General features: G+C 36.7%; 3 non-coding genes across 3 annotated transcripts; 2 read left to right on the top strand and 1 right to left on the bottom strand.

Annotated features, from left to right (window-relative positions):
- Window positions 1–5,604: 5,604 nt before the first annotated feature.
- Trnah-gug lies at window positions 5,605–5,676 on the bottom strand. Its single transcript has one exon. It is a non-coding gene; the product is annotated as a tRNA-His (tRNA).
- A 16,997-nt stretch (window positions 5,677–22,673) lies between these two features.
- On the top strand, window positions 22,674–22,745 carry Trnag-ucc. Its single transcript has one exon. It is a non-coding gene; the product is annotated as a tRNA-Gly (tRNA).
- Window positions 22,746–23,618: 873 nt separating this feature from the next.
- Trnag-ucc lies at window positions 23,619–23,690 on the top strand. Its single transcript has one exon. It is a non-coding gene; the product is annotated as a tRNA-Gly (tRNA).
- Window positions 23,691–26,343: the final 2,653 nt, after the last annotated feature.

Here is a 26,343-nt window from a genome sequence, read left to right on the forward strand (position 1 = left end):
AAGAAGGAAACACCCTATACCATAAGGAAGTAGGCACTGTGGATGTCTGATGATGAACCATGGTCTTTAGGCTAAATTTCTGCTAAACTGCAGTTTTTTGTTATTATTTTTATTAACAGATATTCTGGTGTCGAAAAGTAAAAGGTATCGATAAATATTATCAAACTTTGATGTAACAAATTTTCTCCTGTTTCTCTATTTTCTTTATTTTTTTCTAATCAAGCAACGACAGTTGCAAGAACACTTGAAGGTGATAGTAAAATATAGTGATTCGTACTTGTACCTGTATATGTAGTATAAATACATATATAAATGCACCTATCTTACCCACTCTGTGTGCGGGGGATCGGGTTGTCCACTGCGCTTGATTCGTTCACTTTAAAGTTTGCCATTTTTCACTTTTTATTAAAAGTGTGCTTCTTCTTGTTTGTTTGTTTGTTTTAATTTTCAAACAGCCTAACTCACACCAGGTTTCATCAGGCCCCCGACGCTCCCTATTTGCATGTGCATGTTTTGCGGCAAAATAATTGAATTGGAAAGTACAAAGTGAAGCGCAGAAAATGTTTTATGGCTGCCTTCAATGTTTTATTTTTTTTTCATATTTTTATTTTCGAATTTGTGTTGTTTTATTTGTTATTGTAAATATTTTTCTTTTATTCTCATTTACAACACATCGGAAAAAATATCGTAATTAAACAGGACATGCTTCTGATGTTGAGTGCACTGAAAGCAGGACATGCATCAACACACACACACACACATACTCACATACTAATATGCCCGTATACTCACACCCACACACCTACACCTATACTTGCAATTTCACATATTTTTATGCTTTCATTTACATGTCAGTTAGAGTTTCGTGCTCATACTCGTTGTTCTTGTTGTTGTTGTTGTTGTTGTGATGCACAAAAGTGTATTGAATATTTGAATATGCGCTTCGGCGCTCATATGTGGCGTCCATGGCAGCGTGTACAGCAAATATCGGAATAAAAAACTGCCAACAAGTACAACAAGCAAGACAACAACAACAAATCCCAGCAACTTTTCTCACTTTCTCGATTGCTGCAGAAAAATTACATTTTATTGTTCTTGTTGTTGCCAGTTTCATTGTTTATGTTTTCACCGTTTTTACTGTTATAGTTACTGTTGCTGCTGCTGTTGTTGTTTCCATCAATTTTTCCTCTAAGTTGCACATTGATAAATGAATCCAATTAAAAGACACTTCACTTGCATCAATGATTCCCGCGCTGCCTCTGCTGATTGCCACGCTGCGAGTTGTTGCTCGATTTGCTTTCTTTGAAGTCAGCCGCTGGAAATTTAATTTTTCCATTTCTCTGAGAAATAACGGTAAATAAACACGATGCTTGATTAAATTATTTTAGTTTAAGTTAAGGAGTTTGGGTTTCTTCGGCTTTTTCCAACACTTTTCTTATTTTTTCATATAAAAAATGAAATATATTATTCGAATTTTTTATTGCTATAAACATACACTATTAAGAAAGAAATTCTGAACTTTTTTGAAAAAAAAAAAAAAAATTTCAAGCTCATCCATTGCGACGCCATTTTCGCTGACCGCTCAGAAAAAAGATGGGAGGATAACTCCTTCCAGGATCATCTAAAGTGAAAAATACATGTTTTAGTTAAAATCTTAACTTCGACGAAGGAAAGAAAATTAAAATTGAAATTTTGGCAGACATTTTTACAAAACAATAAACTAAAATTTTAGTAAAAGTTTCGCAATATTTTTTTTTTTTTCAAATAGTTGTAATCGAAAAAGAACCCTCGTCCAAGTCTTTAGGAATTTTATCTCAAAGACCTTTGTAAAATTTTATGAATATCTGATGAGTAGTTCTCGAGAAAGCTTGTCAACTGACTTCAAATACACAATTTCGAGAAAAACACGTTTAAAGACGGCGCACTTAGCGAAGCTTGCCTCGAGCACACAAGCTCTCAAGGCGGTATCTTCGAAACTATTACTCGGTTCAGCCTGCAAATTTAGGACAATATTCTAGAGGTGTTGATTGGTGCGATGTGAGGAAAGTGGCGCCGTCTTGTTGAAACCAAATGTAGCCGAGATCACGAGCTTCAATTTCGGGTATCAAATAATCGGTTACCATAGTTACGTTAACACTGGTATCACTTGGACCGATGATGCCACCGGCACACAAATGACATCAAACCGGTGATTCTTCTGGATAAAATGGCAGCTCTAGAATCTCTTCGGGTTGCTCTTCGTCCCAAATGCGACAATTTCGCTTGTTTAGATATTCATTGAGCCAGAGATGGACTTCATCGCTGAACAAAATTTGGCCTTTCAAGAGCCCGTAGAGAGAAGCGAGATCGCTTGGGAAGGTCGAACGGCTTAAGTTCTTGCACAGGCTCTATTTTGTACGCCTTCAATTTAAGACCACCACGTAAAATGCGCCAATTCGTTCCATACGTCAATCCAAATTTTTGCGAATGGCGCCGAATCAACTGTCTACAGTCTTCGTGTACATTCTCAGCTCGGGTGCTATATTTTTTTTTTCACTGCATGCTGTAGACGGTTTATTTGGTCGAATATGATGCCATAATGAATACTGGGTCTCAAGATGGGTGATGGTGTTGCGAATAGTACGCGTAGTACGCCAATTTTATTGACCATAAGTTGAACGAACATATTCTTTACAGAACGTAAATTTTCGTAAAAAAGTTGAACGATTGCTAAACCTTGTTCAGGTGTAAGTTTTTCCACGATGAAATGCCAAACAATACTGAACAAAAATAACATGACAGTTTGACACGACTCACTCGTGATCTGTCCTAAAAAGCCTATTGAAGAAAGTATCTCTGCTTGGATCATCCGTTATATGGTAAACGGTCAGCATGACGAGCTGACTCGAGTTAGAGATATTCGCCTGAACATACGCGAGCTAGTTCCCCAGTTATTGAGATATTGCTCTGAAATTTTGCACACGTCCTTTTCTATCTAATATATCTATCAGACCATTATACATAATATATAGTTCTCAAACAAACTGAACTTTCGGAATCCTGTTCTTGTATGAAAAACTTTTTCATTTTTGTCAAATTTAGTGAAAATATCACACTAAATTTGACAAATTTAGTGAAGCTATCACACTAAATTTGACACGACCTATTGTTCAAGACAACGGTGTAATACTGGAAACTGTGGGATATACAGTGGTGCTCCAGTATAACGAACGCCGATATAACGAATGTTCAATATAACGAACGCTTTTTTTCAATCCATTGATGACTCTATATAACGAAAGCTGGAAATTGGATGAACTCGATATTAGGAATGTATGGCGTTTGTATTTTGTTTTGGTTGTATTATAACAACAGACAGTGCAGGCAGTTAAATACCCGTTAGTTCTTGTTATTATTGAGCTATTTTTTTTAAAGAATTCTATTTATTTTTTTATGCACGCTTCATTGCGCGAAATATCAGTTGTGAGTTCGCATAAATTATTTAAAAATGCCTTCAATTCGAAAACGGCTTTGCTTGGGTGACAAATTAAAAATAATGGACGACAATAAAAAGGGGAAAACGGTGAAAGAAATCTCTTTGAAATATGGTATTCCAAAATCCAGTGTTTGCACAATTTTAAAAAATTACCGGAAAGTGATAAAAAGTGTACACATGATGGCACATTGAGACGAAAATCGTCAATATTTTAAAAGCCAAAGCTTTGCAAATCCATAATACAAAATATCAGAATGAAAATTTTAAGGCAAGTAATAGTCGGTTTTGTAAATTTAAAAAACGGTTTGGGATCAGAATTTTAAAAGAATCTGGCGAAAAACTGTCCTCCCAAGCTGATTTAGTGGCACCGTTCAAAGAAAAATTAAATGAAATTATCGTAAAAAATTACATAAGTCTTGATGCAGTTTTCAACGCTGATGAAACTGGACTTTACTGGAAGAGTTATAATTCTTGCCTGCTCAAATGCAACGGGAACAATGAAATTAAAGCCTCTTGTAATAGGAAAATCAAAAAAYCCTCATTCCTTTAAAAACAAAACACTTGCCGTGGACTATGCGCACTCAAAATCCGTGTGAATGAATATCAAAATTTTTAAAAACTGGTTTTTTAGTAAATTCGTGCTTCAGGTTTGTATATTACAACAATTTTCACCTTAATACTCCTTAATAATACTATAATAATAATAAATAATAATAAGATTTTCTTGAAAGTCGAAATCTACCAAAGCGAGCAATATTATTCCTGGATAACGCGATTTTCGTCACCAAAATATTTTACCGAAATTCTTTACTGAGCAATGTAGTGCTAAAAGAAAATATAAACACAGCGTTAAAGGACCTCACCCTTTTCAATGCAGTTCAACTCATTGCTGCAGCTTGGCAAAAATTTTCAGGGATTGTTCTTCAGAAGTGTTGGAAAAACATTTTAATTAATAAAACCACACCTGACGATGAAAATGATGAGGACAATATACCTCTAGCAGATTTGCGTTTCAGAAAAGACCTTTCTGTTATGGAGAGCACACTTTCTCTTATCCATAAAATGTTTCCCTAGGTACGGTTTAACTTATGCATTTGTAGAAACAATTTAAATTAATAATCAGATAAAATTTTAGACAAACTTCAACACAGATGATTTGGAAGCATGGAACAGTCTAGATAATGTACTTGTAGAAGAGAACCCGAGTGCTGAAAACGAACTAGCTAGAAATTTCGGAAGAGGAGGAAGGTGGTACCGCTRCATTGTAGCTGTGTTGCTAATAAAGCATACTGATGCCATCGACTGCTTTGAGAATTGTATCAAATGGTCTGAAGAAACCAACGTGGAACAGGAAAAAATATTTTTATTGAAAAGCCTACATCAAAAGGCACAGGATCTCAAAATATCTCGCCCACAAAAGCAAATGAGCATAACAAATTTGTTTTCAATTGAATAATGCTCATATTTTTGTTATAGAATTCTACTTTCATTAATTTTATTGTATGCATTTTCTATTGTATATGTATTTATTTCAACCAATGCTTATGAATTCATGTATAAATAGTTATTTTTAAACATATACTATGTATCAATATTAATTTAGTTTTCGTTTCCGATATAACGAATATTTCAGTTTAACGAACGGTCTCAACATTATATCATTCGTTATATTGGAGTACCACTGTATGTTTATGACCTTCAATATAAGTCAAAAAATGTGATTGTAACTTATTCAAGACTTCACCGATTAATATAAGTATGTGTAATTCTTTGGTGAGAGTTTTAAAGACGAAGTTTTAACAGCATCCAAACCTTCCTTTACATCATTATGCCTCTGATACGAGGCAGCCCTTATCTACATGTGGGCTAAATCGGACTGGACTCTTATTTCTCAAACCAATATATATCTATTATAACGATGTTAGAACTTCCGGTTGAGTTAAATTTATTTCTAAGATATACTCAATTAGAAAACTTAACATATCGAAAGCAGAGTCGTTAGCTCAAATATCAAATTTGGGGATTTATGCATAAACTATTGAATTGTTCCTTATAACAAATTTATAAATTCTAAATTAAAAGTAAAAAAAAGTTGTCTCCCTCCGTGACAATGCGCTACTTGAACACATTGCCGTGACCAGGATTCGAACCTGGGTTACTACGGCCACAACGTAGGGTCCTAACCACTAGACGATCACGGCTATGGGAGATACAAATATTTTTAGAGCAAATTACACAGAATTGCCGTTAGCCAGCCAACGAGCTCTGCATTTATTGAATTATTGTTACTCTTGTACACTACGCTCTCCCCACCAGCTTTGCCAATCGAAAGTAAATGAAGGCACTGCTCAACCAACATTTAGCTCTTTAAGAGCGCACTGTCTTATCGACTCTTTGGAGAGCGCATGTGTACGAAAGGTAAGTAATGCTGTTATATTATTATAATATATTGCTGTTGCTTTGAAGCTAATCAGGTGTCTAAAAATAGTTATGCGTATCACTAAGCGCATACTAGGCATTGCGTACGAGAGTGGTGGGTGATTATATAATAGCGAAAATTTATTTTATGGTTTTTATGTGTTGCTCGTTAGAAGTAATCTTTTTTAAGAACAACAATTATATGAAAACTTGATGATCCATCTTTTGCAATTCAGAAAGCTCTTATCATTTTTAGAATATTATTATATTTAATTTTACACTCATTTGGAAGGGTAAAGGTTTACTAAATAAACAGTTACTGATAGCAGTGAAGTGATCCTTTAGAACTGCTAACTATATGTACATATTTAGTTGTTAGTAGCTTCGAAGTGTAAGATTAGATCAACATAAATAATTATGTATTTGCATATATTCACCAGCCCGGCATCTCACTACATACATATACGGATTCCATGTTCCAAGGAGAAACTTTTTGCTGTTCCCATGAACCGTTTGCAAACATATATGAAGGACTCTCGAAACTTTTAAAAGTGGAATATTTTTCATCAGGCCAATTATTTCTAAGTGCCATGTTCTGAAATCATGTTCTAAACTAACCTATCTTAAAGCCATTGTACACTGAAATGTTCACAGGTTCATGCCTTGGAAATAGTGCTTTTTGGCGGTATTATATGGTATTGAGGAGAGTTGAGTAACGCCGAAACTGAGGTCAAATTGCAAGTTTTATTAAACAAAAAATTGGTATTTTGTTTAACTTTAAAAAGGTTTGGTCTTCTCTATATTTCTGTTTCTTGGTATTAACAACATATTTAATTTACTCTTAATTCTGAGTAATGTTTTTAATTGTGTCGGTAGGTTGATATTGTTCCAGAAATAGGGGATTCTCTTTATACATGTTCTGAATAATCTCAATGCGGCTGTTGTAATCCGAAAGAATTTTTTCGGAATGAATATAGTATAATCATAAACTGCTTTGGATACAATTTAAAAATTTACTTTTGATCCCAAGAAAATTTATTTTCAAATAGTAAATATAAGGGGATCGCATACTAAGCATAAAATGTATAACATCTAAATATTTTATAGACAAAGTTATTGATTATACTTGTATGTATAGTAGAGTTAAAGTTGGTCGGCAATAACCTAAAATAATTGCTTGATATCTTTTCTTTATGGCAACTCTTATTGTTTAGGAAATAACTCAAAAATAGTTTCCAGTTTCCTAAGTCTCCAAAAACTATTAGTTTTGCCCCCACTTGTGGTATATAAAGCTTCACAGTTTGAACTTTTAAAGCTAAAAGCGATATACCTACTGGTAAGCGAAGTGTAAGACTCAAACATTTCTCAGTTTTCGATTTATATTCCGGACACTTGCGTTTTAACGGTAGAGGTACTTTTTGGAAACACATTAGCCGTGTTACACTGTCATGTTATTTTTGTTCGGTGTTGTTTGGTATTTCGTCATGGAAAGACTTTCGCCTGAATAACGTATACAAATCGTTCAACTTTATTACGAAAATTCAAGTTTTGTAAAGAATTCATACGCTTCACTCAACTTATGGTCACCAAAATCGACCATAAAATTCGTAACGCCATCACCCACCTTGAGACGCAGCATTTTTTAGTGGATAACATTCGGCTGAATAGACCATGTCCAGCATGAAGTGAAGAAAATAAAGCAGACGTAGCTGAGAGTCTATATGCCGCCGTTCATAACAACTAGGATTGACCTATGGAACGACTTGGTACATTTTACGCCGAGATCTTAAATTGATAGCGTATAAAATGCAGCTGGTACAAGAACTGAAGCCGACCTTACCGAGCGACATCACTTCGCTCTATTGAATCTTGAATAGTTCCAAGAAAATCTGACGTTTTCGAGCCAAATTTTGTTCAGTGATGAGGCCCATTTCCGAATTAACGGGTGTGAAAAAAAGCAAAATTAGTTTGGTGCGGTTTGTGAATGTATTGAGAGAACACTTCGGTGAGCCGATAATTTCAGGCTTTGCACCTGTCGATTGATCAATTAGAACTAGTCATAGCTTGACAGCTAAGCGATCAAAATCAACATAAGGAGACCTTTTATGGTATAAGAAATACAACTGTGAAGGGTATAATATATATTTCTGTGTCCATTTATTTACGATTTAGCAAACAATCATTAATTAAATACAAAAGCACAGCTATAGTTGCACACATAAGCCATCCGGTCACAATTTCACACTTCATTTGTGTCATCAATACTCGCACGCATGCACTTAGTAGTTATATACATATGTATGTACATATGTAAATGGCAGCAAGTTGCAACACACTGTGTGGCAGAATTCTGCGTAATCTCTGGTCATTTAATCAAAAGCTAAGGCAATAAAAGGGCACCAACTCTGTTGTTGTTGTTGTTGTACTTTAAGCTTAATAAGAAGCGTTAATGAACACGACGAAAGATCGACGGACGGATGGACGGACAGAAGAAAGAACAGGCGATAGCAAGGGAGCGTATAGATATCTGTTTTTGTAAATATAAATGTAAGTAAAGATGTGTGTGTCTGTGTGTGTGTGTGACTGTGTACTTTAAGCCGGTGGTCACATTGGCTGTTGATTTCTACAACAAGTGGCAGCCGTCTGATGCAAGTGCCTACCACATATGTATGTATGTTTGTAAATATACAACTTGCAACACGTGACTTTTGCGCATGCGAAAGGACCCTCGAAACGCAGAATCCATGGCAGCGAGCAAAAACGCAAAGCAAATAAATGCCTTTCGGTGAATTCGACGGAATAAAAATGCAAAACAGTCGAACGCAGTCGATCGTGTGGCACAGAGACATATTATTTTCAATATTTGCTGTTGTTGTTGGTGTGTTTTTTTCGCAATGAGAAGCGCATGTTGCACATGCGCATGCGCAGAATGTGCGAATTTGATTGGTGATTTCATGGAAACAACGTGCCGTTTGCCTCCGGTGCTACATGCATACCTTGAACGCTATCAAGCAGCTTGCCCCGCACTCATCAATGAAGAAACAAAATGAAAAAACTGGCCGTGAGGCCTCGATTTCAGCTGCGTGACTGACTGAAGCTTATGAATCGGCCAATGTGGCTGTTGTTGTTTTGGTTTTTGTTGTTTGTTGTTTGTGGCAGTCACATTGCGTTCTGTGGCAAATACAGTTGGGGGCTTCAATCATTTCGGGAACTGGATTTCGCACGCTGTTAAGTGCGCACATGAGGCATCAACTGAGAAATGGCATGAAAAACGTTGCACGCCGCCGCAAGCATGTTGCATGCACACGCAACGGTAACTTCCAGCGTTCGCAGTGCGAAGAACAGTAAGAGCAGTGCAACAATTCGCATTCTTATTGAATTTATGAACAACTTAATAACATTCGACCAATTAAATGCCGAAATGCAATTAATCAAAGTTCGCAATTGAACTGTGGGCAACACACTCGATCGTGCATTGTGGCATGCAGTTGGTAGTGGCTGGCACATGTCAGCTGCTCGGTAGCCCCACTAACAACTTATACTTTGCGCAGTAGCTGACAGTCAGCCAGCAGCCACTCGAGATGCGTGCGTGCCACATCGATTGGCAGCGACGCTGATGTATCTGCCACAGCTTCTGTGCGCGTGTGAGTATGTGTGTGCATTGGTGGCATGCAATGTTTGCATTTCGTTGACGGGGCAGCAGCTCAAGGCACGCATGCGCTGCAGGTAGATGCAACAAATGTTGTGGCAATGTCAGTGGCAACCGCGCAGGTGCTGTGCCTTTTGTTGCAAGCGCATTTGGGCAACTCTCGCTGCTTTATTGCACTTTCCACTTTCGTAATGTAGGTGTGTGGAAGGTACTGAAGGTGTATACAACTTTTTTGGGATTCCTTGTGCTGAACGGTTTAATTTTTTTTTTTTTTTGTTTTGCCACATACCTATAGTTTTTATCTGTGTATATGTGCGCCCCTCGTAGGACAAATTTTGTGCGATTTCATGTTTATCGGTTTGTGGCATCTTGTAAACCATTAAATATTCGTGTTTGTGTATTGGGCAGAGATAAATGTGGAATTAAGCTTAATGGAATTGAAATGTAAAAAGTACACGTGGTGAACTTGAAAAGAGAAGTACATGTAAGTAAGGGTCTCTTAAAGCACAAATGTAAGGGTTGCTCATAAAATTGGAATACAGTCAAAAATTAAAAAAAAAGTAATCTAATCTACAATAATTTTTATTTTATTTATTTTTTTATTTCAAGGTGGCAATGCTGTATAAATAAAAAATTAGTATACCATCAAAAATTAAAAAGAAAAAATATTTTAAACCATGACAATTTTTATTTAATTTTTTCTTTGATTTTCTTTAAGGTGGCAACGCTGTATAAATAGTACTTTAAATAAAATTGGTATACAATAAAGTATTAAAAAGAAAAAAATATTTTAATCCGTAATAATTTTTATTAAATATTATTCGTTCATTTCCTTTAAGGTGGCAACGCTGGACAAAAAATACTTTAAAAAAATTAGTAACTATCAAAGTTAAAAAAAATAATAATTTAATTCACAATATTTTTTTGTTAATTTTTTCTTGATTTTCTTCAAGGTGGCAACGCTGTATTAAAATAAATATATTTAAAGTAATATTCTCCGATTCAATTGTGTTTACGCATAAGCTTACGAGAAATCTATTGTTTAATTAATTTACTACGAAGAAACTCTGGCAACTCTGTTAGTAAAATATTCGTATCAAAATAACCTCCAAAAAAGAAAAAAACATGAACAAAAGAGAATATTTCATATGTTAGTTCCGCTAAATCAAAATTGTTTAACATTTTTGAAGGTCTGGCAACTCTAATATAAAATTATATTTAATAAAATTTTCATTTAAAGCATTCTGCATTTCATTAAAACATCATTCAAATTACTTATTTTACTACGCTTTTTTAAATTAGTAGCAATTCTATTTTTCCAAATCAACTATTATGCTTAAACAGTGAAATTTCCCATAAGCGGACATTCACATTAGCTTACAATACTTCAAAGACCAAAAAAAAAAACTATGAACATTTGGTTTTGAATCACTTGTCATTCTTTGAATGTACAGCAGATGGCAACTATGTGTGGAAGATAAAAATTATAATGCTTTATGTCGAAGATTAACTCCGCCAAATTCGGCCACAAGTTTGTGTCGTAAGGCATCCCGACTGATTTCAAAAGTGTCTCAAGTAGTAAGGGGCTCGCTAAGTAGGCTTCTGATCTAACCAACAAGTCCACAAACATGTTAGTGGACAGCGAAGCAACAATAAACGTTAAGCAAACAACCAATAACTAGACTCTTACTAGGATGAGCACCCATTCAAGTAGTAATAAAAGCAAAGGGAATGGTAGACGAGTTGACACACTGGAGAGCAGCTGGGAGCACAATTCCCCTACCACATACCATTCAACTTCTTCAAGGATTTTTTGAAGCAATGTGTGCTAGAGAAGCATCTCAGGTCAGAAGAATAGCAACACATGGCATATCACAAAGTTACTTTGTTATGGCAAACCAAATATACACCGTTCAAAGTATCATGTAAAAATAGGATAGAGCCCTTAGGCTCCATCGCAATTTGACTTCACTTTCCAGCAGTAAGAAATGATCGTAATCTTTCCCACTAATCGGGTCACATAGTAAAAACTTACCCTTTTTATTCCCTGTCCTCATGTTTTCTTAATTAACGTACGTAATTTATCGGCTCAGCACGTAACAACACGCACTTTTGACGCTGAGGCGTTAACTTGAGACCCCCATTTTTCAGCAATAACCCAACACCTTCTTAAATTTATTGATTTATTTCGCTTCTAATTACGTCATCTCTCTTTTTTCTCACGTCGCCGTCGGATCATTAATTGCAACACCTGTATATATATGAAAATATATGTATGAGTGTGTGGTTGCACATGCAACGCACTAAATGCCACTTAACATTGACAAGGTAATAAACAAATGTAGTCTATCTCGCAGATATACCATAATAGTTTAATTTCGGTCATAATTTCAAATTGTAGCAACAAGTGGGAGATAATGAGGGGCAAATAATGTGCTATAAATTACAACTAGTGTAGAAGTCACTTGTTGCAATGCCACAAATGGTGGCGCGAGTTAAATTGAGCAAGTGAGCTGAAAATCGCAAGCGGAAAGTTGCATATGAGTAGTGTTTGTGGTGTAGCATACAGGGTGCATCGAATGTAGTGACATATTTTTGTTCGTTGTATGGGACACCTATGCTGTCCGCTTCAAAGCATTACAGAATGATAGAGTTCTTGGTATATTTGATATACATAATAAATGCTCCAAAAGGAGACCGTGAAGAGTAAACTCGGACAACTTATCGCACTTTATGTCGAGATCTTTGATTGGAAGCATACAAAATACAGCTTGTGCAAGAATTGAAGCCGCTCGAACTTAGCAAGCGATATTGCTTAACTTTATTGGACGTTTTCGAGCCAAAGTTTTGTCTAGCGATGAGGCTTCTTTCTGGCTCAATAGGTATATAAACAAACGAAATTTGCCGTATTTGAGACGAAGAGCAATCTGAACAGATTCAATACCCGCCATTTCATCCCGAAAAAACAATGGTTTGGTGTGGTTTGTGCGTCGGTGGAATCATCGGTCCTTATTTCTTCAAAAATGATGCCGATGAGATTATAATCGTCAGTAGCGACCGTTATCGCGCAACGATAACCGACTATTTGATGTCTGGAATGGAAGCTCGTGATCTCGGCGACATCTGGTTTCATTAAAACGGCGTCACTTCCCCCACATCGCATCAATCAATAGTTTTATTGAGAGAACACTTCGGTGAGCAGTTAGTTTCACGTCTCGTTCCGATCGATTGGCCACCAAGAGCGTGTGATTTCTCACTGATAGACTCTTTCCTGTATGGATATGTAGAATCTGAAGTGTATGCAAACAATCCCATATCTTTCGCCAGTTACCAGTCGAAATGCTCGATGGAATCATCGAAAACTGGAGTCAACAGATGGACCATGAGACGTAGCCGCAGCCAATATTTGAAAGGGATGATTTTTAAAAAAGAAATGCCAACGAATATTCTTTCGAATAATAATAAAAATTCCTCTTTAAATTTGAAGTGTCTATATTTTTTCTTAGGATTAATTGTATGCTATATTCTCTTACACTGATTTTTGGGAGACTGGAAAGTACTAACTATTAAGGCTCTTGCCCTAATAAGAAAAGATTATATATTTCTTGTCTAAAGTCTCATATCTTCTTAGTTCTTTTTCCTCAGTCATCTTGGAATATAGAGAAGATGACATAATATATTATTTTGTTTAAAGTCGCCACGTAATGGTAGAACATGACAGTAGGACTCTCAGGTATGATAGTGCGGAATGATTCACCACTCGCAAACCACTAGTTTGCCGAGGATGCCTGCATATTCGAATACATTATACCTTTGTGTCCCTTGGAAGCAGTTTTGGAATTGTGTTGGTTGTAGGATCCTCTGAAAATTTTATACTTTACTTGGAGCTGACGGTTGATTAGTTCTATATTTTGGTTTATACGAAGGTTGCTGCTAAGAAAGATAACAGAACAAAACTCCAAAAAGGACACTAGAAAGCTCACCGCGAACAAAAGTTCTTTCAAGCTTTTTCTCGAGACACCCTGTATATGGCTACGAAGCTCACATCCATATTCATGACTGTCCGTTTGTACTACATAAATGTGCCACTCTTTACCACGCATCGCAATTAAAATGTAATTTTTCTTCAAACACACAACAACAATAACAAGTACATCGTAAAAAGTTGCAAAGTTTTGTTGCGAAAGGGGCGCACTCGCCGTCGAAGTGTGTAAAATGTGCAAATTATGCGCAAACAATGTTGAAACAAATGAAATGCGAAGCATTTCTGACAAGCCTACAGCGGCGGTTGCGTTGCCACAACAACCATGCGCGTGTCCATGCCACTGCAACGCAGCGTTGCAACATTACAACCGTGCAACAGTGCGAATGACGCAAGTTGCAACAGGCGAGCGCATACTGAGACAAAGGTGTTTGCAACGCATTTATGCGCGTATAATTAATAACTCAATCCAGGCGGAAATATGTTTGTGCAACAACACCACAAACAGCAGCAACTACAAGAAAAAGCGGCAGCAACATAAATGCCTGTGCTGCGAACATGAGAAATGCATGAATTGCGCCTGTTGCATGCCACATATCAGTGGATTTTTAGATTTGCAGCGCATGTGACGTTCTGTTATGCGTTTCGTTCGTTGCTACACTCACACATACACACAAATGCATTTACATGTGCTGCAAGTAATTTTGCTGCGTGCAACAAAGTTTTTCTTATTGTTATTTGTTGTTGCTCGTCTTGTGTTACAACTTGTACGTAATCAATTAAAGAGGTAATAATTATTTGCGTTTATACGGACATGAGTGCCGGGCAGAAAAAAATAATCTTAATTATGTATTAACGCTTAATGAGCGTGTTCGTGAAAAAAATACATAAATACAAACAAATATGAATATATATGTATGTATGTATGTATATGTGTATTCATATCAGTCTTATTGGAAGATAGTTAAAATCGGAGAAGGCTGAGCTCAGGCTACTACCGGGGTCACAGCTGGTCGATGCTAAGTACGGTACCTGCGAATGGTAATGCAGTAAATAGTACCCGACCAAGAGCTGCAGGAGAGGATGGCTTTGGCTCAAGACGCCTCATGCGCACAATGAATCTCCGACGAAAAGATACCACCATTAAACAAACCCCACCGGCGTAGCACTGAGTTCGAACGTACCTACAATAGGGGGGCAACAAAGTGATGGAATAAGACAGCGATCAGCACCAAATGAGCATAAACGTCGACGAAAACCCTTGGCAAGCGCCCATCAGAATCGAGGCCAGTGAGATTCTGATTATAGTGTACTAGACAACCGGAACGAATTAGTTTGACAAAGGACTGGTGAGAGCAATATTCCAACACCTCAGTAGATAAGAGTGACATCTTAGCGAAATGGCTGACAGATTAATAGTGTTCTCAACTCCGTCTCCTTAAAACACTGGTAGATCCTCAAGTACGTTCAATGCACGGCGTCATAATTTTTTCGACCTTACAGTTTCAGTTGAGGCCTGGCTCTGAACATAAGCTCCCATAAGGACTTGTGACCCTCGCGTGGCATCGCTGCTTGTTAAAGATGGGCTTCATAATGGGCAACTGTTACAACGTGCGGAGATGGCGACTTGAAGCAGAGACCCGCTAGAAAAAAATGGATCCACCGAAACAACAACAAAACCCCAACAACAAGAATAATAAAATAATATGAAAAATACGGGACTGCCTTCCTTAGAAGTAGTAGGATACTTAGATCCCTTATGCTCATCATCACTCCGAAACAACCGGACAAAACTGGATAAAAGGTAGCCTCAAAGGAAACTCCGCCCACACAAGCACCATTAGAATAACAAGGAGAAGGGTAAAGCTCCTCAGTTGGCACTACAGAAGGAAATCAAAACTCACCGCAACAAGAGTACATTAACTAAATGAGACGGGCAAAAGCATCCCTAGAGAAGTGCAAGAGTATTGCGCAAATAATGAATGTCTGCGTGATATTAAGAAAGGAACAGCACAGCTAGACGAAGTCTTCGACGTAATCAAGACTTACTGTAGGAATTGGCTCATCGTAGAATATGAGAAAAGACGGGATATCTAAGCAGACGCATCAAGACTCTCGAGATAATAACTTCGAAGTGGCTGCAGGACCATAACATCGAATGCAAAATATACAGTTAAATCCAGGTTAAGGCTTAGTAAAGGTTAAAAAGTACAGCCCGGAGCCTGACTTCTTCTTTTTGCGAGTGTTGGATGATCTGGTCTTTGATCGACACAGCTGTGTTCAACAGTTACCTAATTTGTGCAGATGACACCTTACCCTGCAGAGACCTATATGAAATTGCTCCTGTGTAAACTCATACTAACTGCCTTGATTTGTTCCTGGGGAAAACAATTAGGGTCTTGAACTGTTTTTTATCGACCTCTTCCTAATAAAATTTGATCATTTATTGACTATGGATATTTCTCCAGGTAATTTACAATTCTCGTAGCCCCTTTCTTAATCTAAGGTCCGCAACGAAGAACAGCTCCGGTCCTATTGGCTTGATTACTCATCCCTTTTAATCGTGAGGTCGGTTAGCTAATTGCCATTGAAACCTTTATGCACATGCTAATTATTTTTGTGACAACCACACCAGTACCATTGTTCATTTAATTATAACGGACGAGCTTGTCTGACAATATATTCTCCGTGATAGCTTTCTCGATAATAGTTTTTCCACATTCGTAGATATGTAGAAAGACTTTAAGCTCACTTTATGGCCAACTTCATTTGTCCATTACTTGATTTCGCGGTCCCAGGATTATTTTTAGCCACATAGCAGCAGACGTCAGCAGACGTTAGCCACGTTAGCAGCCTTTCTAAGGACCTATAAAATAGATCCAAAAAAGTATACACACACTTACAGCTAACATAACGAGGAAATAAAAATACTCTATAACATTATTCGCCACAGCTGCAAATAAAGATTACTTAATTAATTAGAAATAAGGATGGAAGATTTTTTGGCTACCCAGAGTACTTGGTCTAAGGCCAGGAGTTGTTTGTCATATGTAAAAGAATCGTTTTAGGCCACAACCAAGTGAGTGGCGCTCAGAGAACTTTCCTTACATGCGTGCACTTCTACATATTCTAAGAGTCTTTGACGCAGTACTCAACAGGTGGAGCAGAGAAAGAAGAAAACCTCCACTTCGTTGGACAGACCAGATGCAGAAGGACCTGGCTACACATGGAATATCAGATTGGCGCCAAACAGCCCAAAGGACGAAGGCTGTTGTAAACTTGGCAATAACCGCGTAAGCGGTGTCCACGCCAATAAAGAAGTAGACAAAATTACCTTAGGAAGAAATGTTTAGGTAATGAGGCTTAGTTAGAAGTTTCTTAAGAGATTTTAGATATTTACCAATATGGGATGATTCAGCCAACCTTTATTATAATTATAGGACCTCGTCAGAGTTTACTCGAAGTATTTATAATCAAAGCAATGTGAAATATCGCCTTCTACTCACACACATATTCATTATTCGAACACATATATTGCTAAATGAAGGAACATAAATACGAAAATGTGTAAAAAATCTCGACGTGAAGCAGACTAAAAACCTAATCCTTAAAACTGATTAAACCATCGGAAGATAAAGTGATCCCGTAGGCAAAATGCAAATAGTTTTCTCCAAAAATGAAAGAAAAAATCCACACATCCGAAGACAAAAGCAACTCTACCACCGTTGCGAATTTACGGTTAACTATGAACCGAATAAAAAACGCCGAAACTGCGCACCGAAACGCAACTGCCTACCTACAAGTGTGCGCGTATGTGGCGCCACGGATGACAAAGTAAATAATGAATATGCATCAAGCAGGCGAGCAGAGCGGTGCAAAAAGGACGAACAAGGCGCCGACAACTCAACCAACCGAACGGACCAATGCGACTCGGGCAAGGAGCGCAAAAAAAAAACTCAGCGGAAGTGACCACTGGTCAAAGGCCGCTGCCAATTTTCATTTTATGCCCGCCGAGATGCCAGACAAACGCACACACCAGCCGTGATCCAGCAAAGGAGTAGATGCAAAAACAACGAGAAAAGCAAAAAAAGAATTGTGAAAATGCGAAGAAATTCTAAAACTCGGAAAGGAAAAACAAAAGTGAAGAAGCGAAAATCCAACTGGCTTACAAATGCACATGTGGCACATATGACGCTGCTGTTGTTGTTGTTAATATTGCTGATGTATGGCACGGAGCTGAAAAGAGCACAAGCAGAGTTGCACAGCCACCCAAACAAGATTGCTGCCTAGCACACACGCCCTGTTGTTGCCGTTGCTACTCCTCGGCTGTGCTGCCTGTCGTTAGTGCAACACGAAACGTAAAACGCATAAAAACTTGATGACTCGCTTGTATGCTGCGTCGTCAGCGGCTGAGGGCGCCAAAGGGGTTGCACGCGAACGATAGGCAGACAATCGAACGAACATGCCAGCATAAACTTGCCACACGAAATGCGTCGCACCACCAAATAACTGTACTGCTGCCGCAGGCATAAAGCTGAGCTGGAGACGGGTGGCGGTCGCATGTGGCAGTTTTGCAGCGCAGTGGCGCAAATGAATCCTGTCGGAGGCGATYTCCTGTGTGCGCCTTCGTTTGCGCCTTTTTATGCAACATCCTATATGTATGTGAATTCCCAGTTGCACAAACACACACACACACCTGCGCAACTGCAGGCATACCTTCGGAAAGTGAATCGCAAAAAAGCCCATCGCCGTTGCTGATGATTAATCGAATTAGTTTTTTCTTTCTTTGCTGCAACACAGAATTTCTGAATGCCACACACATTATAGCTGCTGYTGTTGTTGTTGCTAATGCCATTTCATGTTGTTTGTGCATGTCCTGCGCACAGAACGCAGCACTCGGCCGTTGAGGCAAGACAGCGTTGTGAGCGTCTGACGGATGCTGAGCTGGGAAAAAAGTCGAGAAAATGGCAAAATCGCATAACTGCGAATTGCATGGGCGTTTCAAGTATTCTTTTTGGTTTTGTTTTTTTGAATTTTTCCGGCACATTGGGTATTTTTGTTTTGGCCTTTCCTCAATTTGTGTGTACTTGTTGTTTTTGTTGTTGTACGTTGCTTTTTGGTGCATGTGGCAGTCGGGGCAACAACACTACCACATCAATAATGAGTGGTCAGTAAAGAGGATATCCTATAGGTACTCCTATTTAGGGTGTAGATAGATAGATATGGTCTTACAGCTAATGGAATGTTAAAGTGGGAGGAATAAAGCTCCCATGTATGTGTACGAGGATACTCTTTGTAGAAAATGTAAGTTTTTCTGGTTGAGCTTTCGTTAATTTTGAGAAGTATATAGCCAAAAACAACAAAGTTCAAAGTTTTAAAAGAAAAGCTTTTTTAGACACTCAAAGCTTTTTTCTAAAATTAAAAACTTTTCTTTATAAATTTTTATGAAAATATCTAGTGTACTTGAACAAAATGAAAGAAAAATTGTAATTTCTTTAAGCCTTTTTAAAATTTAATTTAATTAGCATTCTGCCTGTAGAGCTTTCTTAAACTTTTAGGTCATTTTAGTGCTCTTCCAAACGTTTCTTACCAACCATGCATTAATTTATCGTCGTCAATGCTTTCATTGTGCTGTTTACTATACAATTAAAAACAAAAAAATAAAAGCTTTATTTGAAATTCGTTTTTTTGTTTTTTTTGTAACATTGAGAGTTCATATATTTTAGGAAAATATTCCTTAATGTTTAAGAATTTGAGACAGATTAAAATTTTGTCTGCGCTGTAAATAAAAATGCTTTCTAAATAAGAAAAGCTCATTCCACAGAGCTTTCGTAAACTTTTCAGAAGCTTTAGCGTTCTTCTAAACACTACATACCAACCAAAAAGGCCTCATGGACACATAAATAACATAATATAAAACTTGCCCTTTCTGTTTAATATTTTTATATAAAAGTACGTAGTTTAAAATATTAAAATATTATACATTATTTATATTCTTAACCATGTTGTCTAAGCTTTCGCAATTTCACATGTACTTATACAACTGCTTATCAAATTTCGAAAAATTATATTTTACAAAGACACAACATATATTCATAATGCTTAAAATCTTTAAAATATCAAAAAGATAGTCTGGTAGCCTAAATATAGGCAACAATTATTGAATGTATATGTAGAATGAGAATATCCCTGCTATTTAACTGTCACATTTTTTCTCCCTTCACTACCTTCATAGCATCAACCCAAGGAGCTGAGACCAAATAAATAATGAAAACATACTTTTAGGCGCACAAAATATTCGTGTGACGAAAACCCGTAAAACTTAGTCGTAGGGGGAAAACTGCTTACCGTAAGTTGCGAGTGCCAAGAAAATTGAGGTTATCTATTGTTCTAGAAGTAGACGCATTAACAAGCAGCAGGGTGGAAATGGGTTGCGATCCGTTCCTAAATGAATATTTTACAACAAGTATGTCTACAAATACATACATATACATATGTACTTATTTTAGCAAGAATGAAAAATAAGGGTCATGCAGAAAAATTTAAATTTAAAAGAATTTTTTCAATACATATCCTATACTTAAAGTTATCGATAAACTTGATTGCTTCGTGAAATTCAAAAAACTATACATTTTTTAAAATTTGTGGAAACAAACTGAACATCAAAATGTAAATATATTGTTTATGTGGTACTGGTGCATAAAATGATCGAATGACAAATATTAATCATTACCAAAAATGTAATTTTTGACTGATTTAATGATTGATTAAATAAATAATAGAAAGAACACAGCAGTACGTTAAAATAAAAATTAAAATATTTGAAAAAGTGTTAAATAATAAATCATTAAAAAAAAGAAATAATAATATAATAATTTAAGTCGATAACATTTTATCAAGGTTCATATGCTATGGGCTTGAAATTTAGTATACATTTTACATTTCAAATTTATATATACTGTAAGCGAAATGTTGGTAGAAAAATTATGTATTTCATACTATAATATTTGGAACTAAACGTATCGATAACATTTATTTGAAACAATAAACACAAAATAGAATGCTGACGACGATTGCAATTCAAATACAAGCGATAAAAATATATGTTGTCAAAAAGTATCGATATAAATTTATCGAAATATAAACTTATCGTTATTTAAAAAAAAGAATTTTTGGCAAATATATTTTTTTCCGACTATTACTAAATAAATTATCTGTACTACACCTAATTTTTTGTTGTCTTGAAAGAAGAGCATACTTAAATAACGACGATTGCGTTTAAAATCTAGAATGAAACGATATAGAAATATATTATCGAAAATAATCGATATACATTTATCGAAAATATAAAATATCGATATTTTTATTAAAATATAACACTTTTGAATAATATGTTTTTTTTTAACTATTATATAACTAATTAGCGCTACGAAACATTTCTCAAGAGGTTTCTTTCGCCAAATCCTTGGACTTACATATCACATTTCGTACTACCCACACTTGCAACCGATAACAATAATAATGAAAACGAAAGCATTTTAAAATTACGACGATTGCATTTAAAATTGAAACGATAAAAATATGTTATCGAAAATTATCGATACAAATTTTTCGAAAATATAAAATATTACTATTTTTATTCAAAAAGGAGCCTTCGACGACTATTGCATTTAATACGTAAGTGATAGAAATATATGTTATCAAAATGTATCGAAAATATGTATAGAAAATATTGATATTTTTTTTTATTAAAAAGATGAAATTTTGGCTAATATGTATTTTTCAACTATCATAAAATAAAACAACGTTACTATAACAATTTTCTCAAGAGGTTTCTTTTTAACCAAATCTTTATAGCACTTTTCTAACTACCCACACTTGCATGTGAGAAATTTGCAACCTACTGCTACAACTTGTTTTTTTTTTTTTTTTTGTAATTCATTATTGTTTTTTATGTTTTGCATTTCAGACGCGTCACATTTTCAGCTAGCACATCGTCGCCTTAGAATACAGCAACAAGGCTGCTGTGAAGAATGCATTTACACTCTATGTAGGTATATATTTTTGTATATTTGTATGTAAGCAGTGAAGGATCCTGTATAGATGGCGCAAGTTTTTGGCAAAGATTGATGAATTCCACTGATGATGGCGGCAATGATGATAATGATGGCAGCGTTAAACCTAATAAGGTTGTTGTTGTTGCGACACCCACATTGCCAAGAGAAATACGGTCTTATATATAATCTACATATATGTATATACATAGATAGTACATACCGGGCAATACATATAAAAATTTCGAGCAAGTGCTCCTCTTTTCTTTTGACACTTTTGGGCATTTTTGCGCTGCTTCCATACGCAATAGTCATATATGGGCTCATATATGTACGTATATATGACGCTTGTTCCTCTTTTAGCATCCTTGGAGTAACCTTAATCCTTCTACAAGCAAGAAATGATTCGCTGCAAAGGCATGCGTTGAGGTTTATGAGCGTTCTCCACACCTCACTAACTCTACCATTTCGCATCTCTCCGAACTCTCCTCTCCGCATTGCAACGCATTAGCAGTTTGGCTGCAGCGCCTTGTTGCAAGCATCGTTTTGAGTTTTGTTTGTATGATTGTTGGCCCACGTTGCACGCCGCCATGACAGCTGACGCTTAAATTCGCATATTTCGTTTCGTTTCGTTTTGTGCGTGTTTTCTCTGCTGCGTACGAACTGCACAATGCTTTGAACTCGCAAGCGCGCCGCAGCGACTTCTGCTTAGCTTGGAGAATAATACTAGTGGGAAAGCTTAGTCTGTACGAATTTTACTTTCTTTAACTGGGAAGATATTAGATAACCCTTGAAGATACATATGTAGCTTAGTCTGTCTCCTACTAGTTCGTATTCTAAGTGTCGAATAAGCAGTCGAGCTCAACAAATACTTGTGCATGTACCAACTACACTCGAAGTGTTTTTGTGGATTATAATGATTCGAGTTAACGAAGTTCAGTATTACTCTCAAGTAAATAGCGAGGTCTGTATTTAGACAACTGTTTAATGACCTTAAATTTCCGGCATATATAATTTACAAAGTAAATAGAAAAATATATTACATTTTTATAAAAATTCCAGACACCAAAGCTGTTGGTTCAAACTAATTTACGCGCATCGGTGGTGTAATGGTCAGCATAGTTGCCTTCCAAGCAGTTGATCCGGGTTCGATTCCCGGCCGACGCACAGTTTTCTTTTTATTGTTCGGGAAAAATCTATCCAAGCGCGGCAGTTGTCTCATAATTGAGCCAGGCTGTTAGTTTTAATACCACAATAGAGAGTTTTCGTCCGAAGCGAGCTTTCGTCTGAATTTTGGGAAAATAATAGTTGAAAGTATATTCGATCTGTATATAGTTACAGACAATTTTTCTTTTTGGTGGCTTTTATTCGAGCTTTCAAATATTATAAGCTTTTGAGCGAAAATATCATTCAATTAAGGGAAAATATCTGAGTTGAATTGTATGTCTAGTATTAATTTTTTTTTTTTTTTTGTTCTAATTTCTGTTCTTGAACTGTACTTCTCTTGGTTATCTTATAGAATATCAATGGTTCCATTACTGGCAGTAAGAACCAGGCAGTTATGGAACCTCCTGTATGCCTGTCCAGATATATATAAATAACTTGGAAAATATTTATTTAAATTCCTTCACGGTGTCGTATCACAACTTAAAATGTAATAAAATACCCAAGTAATTTGTGGAGTTAACCATTTTGCTGTGCAAACTAGTTTTTCAGTATAACTCTTACCGTTCTATGATGTACCTGCGACATTGAGAGAAAAGAGCCGACAATATATTATTTACATAATTCAGTATCCTTAAACGGCCCTCCTAAGACAGGATCAGACTATAAGACTAGAATTTCATTTCCAAATCCTTCTCATTTCAAAACGACATACTCCAAGTGTAAAATCTCTAGCAAACTCTTGTTATAGTTTTTCCTAATTAAACTACTTCAAATAGTTTGAAAGCTCGGCTTAGTGATAACTTACTCGTGTAAATAAATATTTAACTAAGCTTAATAAAACATGAAGCACCAAACCGCTGTTCGGAATTGTTCGCGTCGGTGGTGTAATGGTCAGCATAGTTGCCTTCCAAGCAGTTGATCCGGGTTCGATTCCCGGCCGACGCACAGATTTTTTCTTGAAACAACAAAACTTGGTACAAGTGATAAAAAAGTTTTAAATGGGATCCATCCGCTTTAACGGAAACGCTGGGAACTGGAAAATCAGACAACAACAAGTGGCATTGGCCGTACGGACGCGAACACTTAACTCTGGGAGCCTTATTCTGTTTTTCTTACTCTGCCAGTGTATCACCGATGATCATGACAAAAAACTACCCTGAGATGCTGATGTATCACCGGTGATACACGCCGAAGCTAAAGCGTATTTTTTTTTTTTTTTTGTTTTTGCTTGGCATCGTGCAACTCAATGGGTTTAGTAAAATAGTTGAGATTTGCACCCAAGCTGCCCAATGTCTCTTAAGAGAGATCATTGCGAACCGTGAAAGATCTGCGGCTTTACCAGTTGAAGGCTTGGGAATCCATTCTTTCAATATTGTGAAGGTGGGTTCTTAAGGGTAGATGCTCTGTGATGTGCAACATCAAGAATATCTCAAAGAAACATAATGTATGAATGAAATATGCACTGGTTGCTAGTGTTCCAAGACTGGAGGTATGCCTCTAAAGTCCATTGCTTCAAACAACCCTTGAAGAAGCTGAAACGACGGGAGAAACTTAGCGGAATTGTGTTCCCAGCTGCTCTCGGGCAGGCCAACTCGTCTGCCTTTTCCAGCATAATACGCAGTTTTATTCTTTTAAACAACTGCTCTGTTTTTCAAGGAGAGGTGAATGTCATTAAGTGCAGCCTCCTTCTTGGAAGAAAGTGGTTACTCTGACAGTACACAACGACATTGGCTTTAGCCAATTCAATGTATCCTCGAGCTGGTTAAAGAGTGTTGAACCAGTTATCGATTCAATTTAACAACTTCGTGGAAATTTAAGAAGTGTAGTCTTATAAAAAAAATTGAGAATTCCAAGAGTGATGAGCTTGCATAGAAATATTCTATCATTGAGTGAGGGTTCTGCTGTATTCTAAGGGTCTTCTGTTGGCTTGTAGGCCTTATATGAGCCCAGTAAGCGCTAATCTGCTGCCATTACGAGCGAAATTGGCAGATCGTTTAGGGTTAGGATACATCGCAAGACGTCTATTGAGCTCTCTACTCTCACCAGAGTACGCCTGCCCCTAGTTTTGGAGGTTCTGACCGTCTTTAGTCCGAAACTCCAAGTCTTGACGGATGAAATTGCTAAAATTGTTTGGAGGATGGGGAGGTAAGGTGATAATTTTAACTGTCCCGCTATCGTGAGACAGAAGAAAAGCACATTGGATTTCAGAACTTATTCAGAGTAATTGAAAGAGCATATGTATTTATGTATATAAAAATGTTGCAAAGCTTTCTCTGTGTGAGTGAAGTAATCCACTTAGGCAATTGGCTTACAAAGTGTCGATGCTAACATTAATCACTTAATAAAAATAAAAATTATAAAATCTATCACACCAGCTAATCACCTACAAGCTCMTAATCACTTACAACAACAACAAAAGTATATAAAAATAAATAATATATGTACTTAATGGTCATCATCCGAGTTAATAGCTAATGGCGGTGATTAAGCATAAAGCCTGAAGTGGCTAACATGTAGAGAAAAGGAATTACAACAACACATTTTATGCACATTTATGCCACTTAATTTTAGCTGCAATTAGTAACGGTTTTTTGCTTTGTTTCCCATTATGCTTTATTTAAGCTGCAACAACTTAGTTTTTCAATTTCACAGGCAATCGGCGTTGGCCCCAAAGTGTGGGCCCAACCAGCAAGCAAGCGCCGAGCGGCAAGTAAATAAGTGCAGTCGGAACTAAAATCTTTATAAGCTCATATAAATATACATATATAATCTTAAATACTGCACACTGGTTTTTTTCTTATTATTCTTCCTCTTCTTTTGGTGCTTCGAAGCACATAATCATTCAGTGGAAATCGGCCGCAAAACGCGCACAATTCATTTGCAAAATCGTCCAATTGTGGGTAGGCTGTGTGCGCACGCGCAAATGGCGCACTCAACGCGCTCAGCATGAGGCATTTTGCCAACCGGCCTGGCAAGAGATTATCTTAATTCACGTTGTGGGAGACGACAACAGCGACTACACAACTAATGAGTGCAAGAAACCGTGCGCATCGTGGCCACCAAATGAGACGCTGACGTAGAGGCATGTTATTGGAGCGCGCACACACATACATACATGTACATATAAAGCTAAAGGTTTGTACATGCACTGATAGGCCCCTAAATGACTGACTGATTGAAACTTTTGACTGGCTTGGGCTTTAAAGAGGCATACAAGCACGCTTGTTAATCAATTGCTATCCATACAAACATACATACCTGTATGTACTATATGTAGCTATATAATGTAGAAAAAGTGCGATAAATATGTTCATGTAAATTTTGACCTTTTTCCTCAACACTTGTCCCTATTTAGTTGCGTGGTGCGTGCGTGGCATGTAACTTCGCAGAAGTGCAACACAATTTTTTTTTTTTTAATTTCAATTCAGTTTTTATCACGCACAGTGGTTTTTAACTTAAAATTGAATTAAAAATCAGTAAAGCTTTATGTTCTATGTTTAGGTCACCTGTACGACTAATTTAAGATTAATACTATACAATCGTTGTAAGATCATAAATGAAATCTTTAAAGAGTTATTTAGTTCCTCTGTTTCTTTTT

The sequence above is a fragment of the Bactrocera latifrons genome, unplaced genomic scaffold (assembly GCF_001853355.1).
Source record: "Bactrocera latifrons isolate USDA-ARS-PBARC rearing strain unplaced genomic scaffold, ASM185335v1 scaffold_54, whole genome shotgun sequence".
Classification (NCBI taxonomy): domain Eukaryota; kingdom Metazoa; phylum Arthropoda; class Insecta; order Diptera; family Tephritidae; genus Bactrocera; species Bactrocera latifrons.